The sequence below is a fragment of the Oratosquilla oratoria genome, chromosome 1 (assembly GCF_046742065.1).
Source record: "Oratosquilla oratoria isolate Oo_2021 chromosome 1, ASM4674206v1, whole genome shotgun sequence".
Lineage (NCBI taxonomy): Eukaryota > Metazoa > Arthropoda > Malacostraca > Stomatopoda > Squillidae > Oratosquilla > Oratosquilla oratoria.
This window is the reverse complement of record NC_134777.1, coordinates 84,311,032-84,320,161: the sequence shown is the minus strand read 5'-3', so window position 1 is coordinate 84,320,161 and position 9,130 is coordinate 84,311,032. Positions and strand designations below refer to the sequence as shown.

Below are 9,130 nucleotides of genomic sequence, written 5' to 3'. Positions count from 1 at the left end.
TATAAAATTTACATATCGATCTACCTAAATGTCCACCTCTATCTACCGGCCTCTTACACTCTTTATAGATTTGCTGAAAGTTGTGGCAACTTTGCCGATCCTGAAATAGATCTCATTGTCAAGGGTGGCGGCACTGGAGGAAACGATCGATCCCAGGTAGCAGAATTTCTGACCATTTCAAGGAATTTCCCGTCCAGCACTACATCATCAGAAACAGTGGATAGTCCTTGAATGAGGACAACATTTTTCTTGGTGCTTTTGACTAATGAGAACGCCTTGCACGTTTCATTCAGGGTATCCATCATCTGCTGGGTGTCTTGGTTGTGGGCTACTAGTGGTGTGTCATCAGCAAAGAACAGGTCGCGTATGGTCGCTTGCTTCACATTAGTTTTAACCCTGAACCTCGCCAAGCTGAAGAGAGAACACCCGTTCGCCAATGAAGGAGTACGTTTCCATGGGATTTCTTGAAGTCTGTTTGCAATAATACAGCGAAGTAGATCCCAAAAAGAGTGAGAGCAAGGACCCTTACTTAACACTACTCCTTATAGCAAAATAGTTCGACTGAGATCCGTCTTACTGATCGCTGGCTTGCATATCTTCATGGAAGAACGCTATGAGTCGCAGCAAGTACAGGGGGCAACCAATGACTTTGGTGTGACTTCTAGTAACCAAAATAAAGATTTATCTACACCATAATCAAGACTTCATTTCGCCCACCTGTTCTTACGTGCTGCATACAAGCGCACACCCAGCTACTATACCTGGTAATTAATTATCCATTTATAATTCATGAAACATATATTGGTATTCTTTCCTGTTTTATGTCCATTTATGTTGTGTCTATCTTATTATTATAGATAATAATTAATTTTAACAAACAGTTTAATTATCCTGCCTGAACTCTCACTCGTCCGAGCTGCACAGGCCCTTTATTTCATTTTTTTTCTTGTCGCGACTAGCCTGGCCCATAGGTGGGTCGTGACATGAAATTTGGTGACCCGTGTTAGGACGAAAAGAGAATTCAGGTAGTGATTAAACTGTTCGTTGGATTTACATATATCTGGAAAAATGTATTTCGAAGAACAGTTTGTAGAAAATACGTCCACTAATATTTTAGATGTTGCTAAAGCTCAACTGATAAGTATTGCCAGAGAATACGATCTAATGTTAGATACAAGAGTGAAGGAAAAAGAAATATATTTTTCAAGAGTTAGTTAAATACATGTATTTAGTTGAAAAGGAGGTATTAGATAGGGATGCCGTAAGTCATATTCACGTTGTTCAAGAGACAGATCCACAAATCATATTAACAAGATTAGAGATAGAAGCGGAAATTGAAAGATTCAAAATTGAGGCTAACAAACGAATCGAAACGGAAAAATTTGAGGTTGACAAAATTAAAGTGGAGGCTGACAAAGAGATGGAATTAACTCGCATCCAGGCTGAAATAAAACCCACCATTAAGAGAGAAACGGAGTCTTTCAAGGTTTCTAAGTACATTAGTCTACCAAATTTTTCAGAAGATAAACCATAGGCTTTCTTTAAACAAACAGAAAATGTTCTAAACCAGTTAGGAACAGACAGAAATCGTGAAGTTTACTCGTCCAAACAAAGTTCATAGGTGGAGCTCAAAAAGTGTATCTCCCAAAGAAGCAGACGTGAATATGATAACGTAAAAGTACAGGTTCTAACGACATAAGAACTTATTCCAGAGTCTCATAGGTTAAAATTTAGAAATTTCAAAAAGCCTTCACAAGATACATACACAGAATTTAATTCCTTGATGGCTACTAAGTATTTCTGCGGCTTTAACCCATCGTTTTTCGCTCATATTTCCGAAATAACCATTCACATCAGCATTATATATTAGCACAGCCTAATTCACACCCTGCTCTAATTTTTGACGTTATAGTGCATTCACAAGTGTATTTAATTACGGCGTTTACTCTTGATGTTAAGTGTGTCGTAGCCGAGACCCGTGAAGTGTATCCCATCCTCCTCCTCTTCCCTCCCACTATTACTCTCGTTTCCTACCCCTCCCCCTACCATATAGTTTACGTTATCCTGGTGAGCCAGGGGCAGCAGGCAATATTACTCTCATTCCCCCATTGTTTGAGGAGAGTGGCGCATCGCTGTCATGTCCAACATGTCACGTTGCAGGTGTGATTGTAAAACCGCAATTGCATTGCGACTTTTACACTATTTTAATCGAGAGAAAGCAGCCAAGAAAATACGGCATAGTTTGGACAGGTAAGAAACATTTATTTCCTATTGGTGGCAATGAAGTTTTCAATGTCATCCCTGTAATGTCTGCATTGAAAACGATAACTTGATAATTGGGCCTATATATGAAATATTACATCATGCACAAATATAATGTAAAGGTTTGCCTTCACCACACAGGCCTTATGATCGTGTCGCAGAGGCCATGGGGATGACCGTGAATGCTGTGAGGATGATGGTGAAGAACAGCACGAACTCTTGTTCTGGATCACCAACACCGCCCGTAACAGCCACTCCCGCAGCAACATCGTCTGGAACACCGACGTCCATCGCCACCACGGCCGCCTTTGACAATTTCGCCATTGGTGCCATTCGCCGGCATGTACACAACAAATTTGCTGCCAAACAACCCGTCACTATTGGTACGTTGAGTGAAGAGTTAAAGAGGGCGGATATCATCCCGGAAGAAACCTCACAGACGACGGTGTGGCGATTACTTCACAGCATGGGGTTCAGGTATCAAACTTCACAAAGGAAAATATATGTGAAGGAAGAAACTTTAGATATTGTCACTCAGGAAGCATCGGGAGGGGGGGGGGAGATTGGTAGTTTACGTCGACGAGACGTGGTTTACTACCCGAATGCACCACAGTAAAGAGTGAGTGGACACAACACAGCCTAACACCAGTGCCATCTTCAGCCGTCAAGTGCCCCCTGGGGAGGGTGAGAGCTTTGTGGTAGCAGCAGGTGGCACAGATGAGGGATTCATTGACGAATCATTTCTGTGCTACCCTGTCAAGAACAAAACAGGAGACTACCATGGTGAAATGAACAGCGCCCTATTCATTCGCTGGCTGATATCACAGCTTTTGCCGGCACTCGTTGAGCCATCGGTGCTGGTGCTTGACAACGCACCCTACCACAGTCAGCTGACCGAGGAGACCCGTTGCCCCACCACTGCCACAAGAAAAGCGGAGATTGTGAAATGGTTGGAGTGCCGCAGCCTACCATTCCCACCACATGCTACGCGCCCTGAGTTGCTACTGATCTGCAAGGAGAACCGGCCCGAGCCACGCTACACGGTTGACGAAATTATCCGATCATGGGGTCATGAGGTCATCCGTTTGCCACCAGCTCATCCAGAATTAAACGCCATCGAACAAGTGTGGGGCTGCATGAAGTAACACGTACGTTCAACGTTGCAGCGGTTCACTCGGGCAGACCTGCAAGCGCGGCTCCAGGAGGCAAAGCTTATCGCAACCAAGGAGGTGTGGGCGGGTGCTGTGAGAAGCTCCAGATTGTTCGAAGAAGAGTACTGGTCATCGGACAACATACATGAAAGTGTGGAACCCGTCATCATCACCATGGACAGCGATGACGAGGATAAACTGTTTATCCATAGTGGTATGGAATGAAATAAAATGCATGTTCAGTTATTATCATAATTTCCCTATCCATTATATGTATAAACTTGTTATTGAATTCCCTCTCCGGATGCATGGTATTCAATTATTATTACTTTTTTTTTTTTTTTTTTTTTTTTTTTTTTTTTTAGAGAGAGAGAGAGAGAGAGAGAGAGAGAGAGAGAGAGAGAGAGAGAGAGAGAGAGAGAGAGAGTGTGTGTGTGTGTTTAATTAGGAGAGAGGCTCCCACGGGCTTTGGTTGTGAGACCGTTTGGTGGGTGATATTACGTACGAGTGTGTGTGGGCCCAGCCACACACACTCGTACATTCACAAGATGTGCACACGCATAAGAATGCGCATGCACATCCCCGTGAATGCACCCTTCTCGATATAGCTGAATTAGATGGTAACTGGTGACATCTTCGTAATTATAAAGTAGATAAGGGGGAGGGGGGTGATCCAATGTATGAGTGTGTGTGACCTTGGCCACACACACTCATACATATATTGGATGTGCATACGCATGCAATATGCGTATGCACATCACCATGAATACACCCTTCCTGACAATGAGCATATATTGAAATAAATGGGGGGGGGGTGATTCAATGTATGAGCGTGTGTGTCCTTGGTCACACACACTCATACATACATTAGATGTGCACACGCATGCAATATACGTATGCACATCGCCATGAATTCACCCCTCCGAACAGAGACACGTATATATAATAATTACAGGGGGGGCTGGCACTCCACCAGCCGACGCAGTTCGTAATCGCTAAGGTGGCGGCATAGGCGACGCACAAGACCCTCAGATGTTGTCGGAGGCCCTCTCCTCAGAAAAGCAGTTGCGGGGCAATGCTGGAGGTAGTGGTTCAGGGTGGCTTCGGGGTGGCGGCAGTGACTGCATCTTCTTTCCTCAGGAGTGGAGTTGGTCTTAATTTCCCAGAAACAACGGTCCTCCAGCCGCAGACGGAAGAGCAGAGTTTCCACTTTTCTTGGTGTGGAGAGAGAGAGAGAGAGAGAGAGAGAGAGAGAGAGAGAGAGAGAGAGAGAGAGAGAGAGAGAGAGAGAGAGAGAGAGAGAGAGAGAGAGAGAGAGAGAGAGAGAGAGAGAGAGAGAGAGAGAGAGAGAGAGAGAGAGAGAGAGAGAGAGAGAGAGAGAGAGAGAGAGAGAGAGAGAGAGAGAGAGAGAGAGAGAGAGAGAGAGAGAGAGAGAGAGATGAGGAGGAGGAGGAGGTGGGAGGAAATGGGGAGGAAGGAGGGAAGGGGAGGAGGATAAGGATACACGAGGTAGTTTGTGATGACGTCACAACTTCACTTGTTCGATTTACTTCATGGGTATCGGCTGCGAGACATTTGATGTCAAGAGTAAACGCCGTAAATAAATACACTTGTGAATTCACTATAACGTCAAAAATTAGGGCAGGGTGTGAATTAAGCTGTGCTAATATATAATGCTGATGTGAATGGTTATTTCGGAAATATGAGCGAAAAAGATGGGTCAATGCCGCTGAAATACTTAGTAGGTATGGAGATAAGTGGCTGATAGCCACAAACAGACTCGTTTGCTAAATTAAGAGAAGCATATGGTGCTAGAACAATTTAAGAAACAACTAGATCAAGATAGATAGATAGATAGATAGATAGACTTTATTTGGCAATAAATCAATGTACATGAAGTGCAAATAATGACAAGACCACATAGTTCGAAATAATATATATAAATTACCGAGGATAACACAAAAAGCATGAACGCTTATTTCCATTGTGGTCCTCATCAGGTTATTTTTCTACATTAAGTCACACGGTCAAACATACATAGGGGGTTGAGGGGACCAGAGACACTCATGAGAAATACCAGTCAGTACACATATGACACATAAACATTGTTATAGTTTTGCTAATATTACTGAAATGTTTGTACACATAGGAACTCACCTCACCATTTCTCACCATACACCAGGTAGGGCTATGCCCTGTCAGCGATGATGCCTCACGAAGTCCCTCCACAAGTCCCTATCAGCATACAGCTGCACACTCTCCACATCTTCCATAGTTCTTCCTCTTGACTCTATGGCTTGTCTGATACCGTCTCTCCATCTCTTCCTGGGTCTTCCTGTTGGACGCTTTCCTTGTGGCTGCCACTGGTAGTATTTTAATGGGTACTGATGCTCATTCATCCTCATGACGTGGCCAAACCATCTTAATTGGCTTTTCTCTACATATTCTAATATTGGCTCTATTTCCAGCTCTCTTCTTATTTCTTCATTTCTTATTCTGTCACACCTTGTTACACCTTTTATTATTCGCAGTACTCTCATCTCTGCTTCTTGTATCTTACTTTTCAGCCTTTCTGTCAATGTCCATGTTTCTGACCCATATGTTAGAACTGGTCTTAAAATATTTTTGTAAATTGTTAACTTAACCTGCTTGGGTATAAGTTTTTCTCGCATCAATGGATATAGCGTTCTTAAATTATTTGTATGGCACTGTATTCTATTTAATATTTCTTTTTCCATTTGACACCTTTCATCTATCTTTACTCCTAGGTATTTAAATTCTTCAACTAATTTCAGTTTTTCGCCTCCCAACCATATTTCTATCTCTTCTTTTTGCCTTGCGACCATCATTACTTCTGTTTTATTTGTGTTTATTTTCATTTTCACTCTTTTCAATGCACTGTTCCAAGCAGTTAATGCATTTTGAAGTTCAATGGGGTTGTTTGCAACCAGTGCAATATCATCTGCGTATGCCAATGTAATAACTTCCTCTCCAGATCTCAAAATTTTCATACATTTGTCCATAAAAAGTACAAAAAGCAATGGGGATATAACCCCACCTTGTCTTACTCCAGAATTTACATCAAACCAGTTATCCTCGCGAGTTTGTGTTCTTACAGCGCTGGTACATTTACTGTATAGACTTTTGATTGCTCTAACAAGTAATCTATCTACACCATATATAGGGTCTTCCAATGTATCCCAAATCATCTCCCTTGGTAGCCTGTCAAAGGCTTTTTCTAAGTCAACAAAAGCTATACACACTGGTTGATCCCATTCCCATCTCTTCTCCATCAGCATTTTCAAGGAGAAAATTGCATCTGTTGTACCTCTCTCAGGTCTAAATCCATACTGTCCCTCCTCTAATTTTTCTTCTACCGTCGCTCTTAACCTTCTTTCAAGTATTCTTTCATATATCTTCTCCACATGTGATAATAAGGATATTCCTCTCCAATTTTTGCATTCTGACTTGTCGCCTTTCTTTGGTACTTTACATATAATGGCTTTCCCCCAATCCTCTGGTACTCTACCTTCACACCAAGCTACATTGAAAATTCTCGTTAGCCACGTGACTGTTTTCATTTCCTTTTAGCAGCTCTACAGGTATGCCATCGCATCCAGGACTTTTTCCATTTTTCATTTTACTGATGGCAACTCTAGTTTCTTCGATAGGAACATTGAGCCCAAATATTTGAGCACCATCCAAAAGGAACATTGCATTAAGCAAAGGAACAACAAAATAATGTTAAACTGTAACAAAACAGTATGAGTGAGTACTATATCGGAGTAGTACCATTAATAATATACTGCATTTTTCTACATCTGTATCAACATGTATAAGTGAGTACTATATCAGAGTAGGACCATTAATGATATACTACAATATTCTACATCTGTAACAACATGTAGTTATAGCGAATCCTACACTGCAGCTAGGGTCACCTATTAATTAAATCTAACATTTTACCTGAATCGCAGGACGGAGTGGGCAATTACTATAAGTAGTACATTATAACCTGAAGCACCAGAGGTAGGGTACAGGGGACCAGTACTCGAATGAGTAAAACAACAAGGAGAATGAGGAAAAAGGTCAGATCATAACTGCTCTCGGAACCTACCTGAGACATATGCCATATTCTGACTGGCAAAACAAAGGTGGAAACCAATTTGTAAACATCAATCATTGTTATGCTGAACTAAACTTCTGAAAAAAGGGGGGAGGGGAGGTCAGAAACAGTTATGAGTGAACGCAGATATGGATGGTATTACTCATGGAATCAGATATTCCTCACTAAGCTAGTAGTACACAAAATCAAGGCTGTTCTCTGTCCATAGCTGAGACATATAGTAACCCTTGACTTTTTTCTTGAAGGTAACCTTGTTGTTTGTCTTCTTAATGGACACAGGTAGTGAGTTCCATAGTTGAGCACCTGTGAAATGAAAACTGTTTTTGGTGAAGGGACCTGCATGAGGTACAATAAGGCTTGATTCACACTATCGGTCCGGTCGCGCTCCACTCCCGTTCCGCTCTCGGTTCGGTCCAATATTGTCTCATTAATTTCAATGGAAGCATTCACACTGGCGCTCTCGCTCCAGTCTCGCTCCGGTTTCGCTCCGGTCACGGTTCCGTCAAAAGATATTTTTACTGGAGCGAGACCGGAGCGTGACTGGATCGTGAGCGCCAGTGTGAACTCAGTTGCCACGGTCCTGGTCCACTCCAGTCGAGATTCAGCCTTCATATAAGCAAGTAGTGTTACCTGCTGTCCTACCAAACCATGGGTAATCCAAAGGAAACACCACAATGGGATCATGAGAATGTTAGAAAAATGATAAAAATACGTTTTCTTTTTATTTATCACTGATACAATGACAATGCGTACAGCGAGGATATACATAAGCACCAACTGAATGAAATATAACCTACAAAAATTACTTTAATTTTGTGGATTCAGATGAAATGCTAATAGAATTAGTCAAAAGGTAAACCAGAGCTGTATGACCTGACTTCGCTGCACTACAGTGATAACGTGGCGAAAAGAAGAAGCTGTGTTGAAATAAGCAGGCAGCTGGGTTGTGAAGATAAGAAATTCCATACAATTGCCTAATGTCCACTGTGGAAATGCATTTCCTATCCTCACTAAACAATTTTCCTATACAATAATGTTTGCATACTTATCATATTGCCAAGGTACTGAGAGAAAAAAAAATACACATTATTAACCGAAGAAAGAAATTCCATATGTATAATAACCTATTATCCACTGCGGAAATGCATCTCCTTAGCTCACTCAACAAATATTCTTACACAAGTTTGTTTGTCTACTTATATTTCATCCTTTTGCCAAGGCATTGAACCAGCTAGGGAGCTGAAATAATCTTTCAGTGTTTCTCTCGCGCCAAAAGCCTCCTTCGTAGCATTTCCCCCCTCTTCCTCTCATTGGACGTACTATGTTTGATGGAGGCATGACAACAGTATCTGGTAATGCAACAGAATTTGGGTGTATCAGATTGTGAAGTATGCATGTTGTTGTAATGATTGCATTAGCGTTAGAAGGCATAGCTTTAAGTTTCCTTAAATATATTCTGAAGGTTTGCACTAGAACACCAAATGTGCACTCAGCTATCCTCCTGGCTCTAGATAATCTATAATTAAAAATCCTCTTCTCTACCTTATGTTCAGTCTGTGAACCTGGGTAGGGCCTCATCAAATTTCTCTTC

The 9,130-nt window shown here is 41.8% G+C and overlaps 1 pseudogene; it reads left to right on the top strand.

Annotated features, from left to right (window-relative positions):
• The first annotated feature begins 600 nt into the window (after positions 1-600).
• Positions 601-3,710, top strand: LOC143028868 (uncharacterized; annotated as a pseudogene).
• Positions 3,711-9,130: the final 5,420 nt, after the last annotated feature.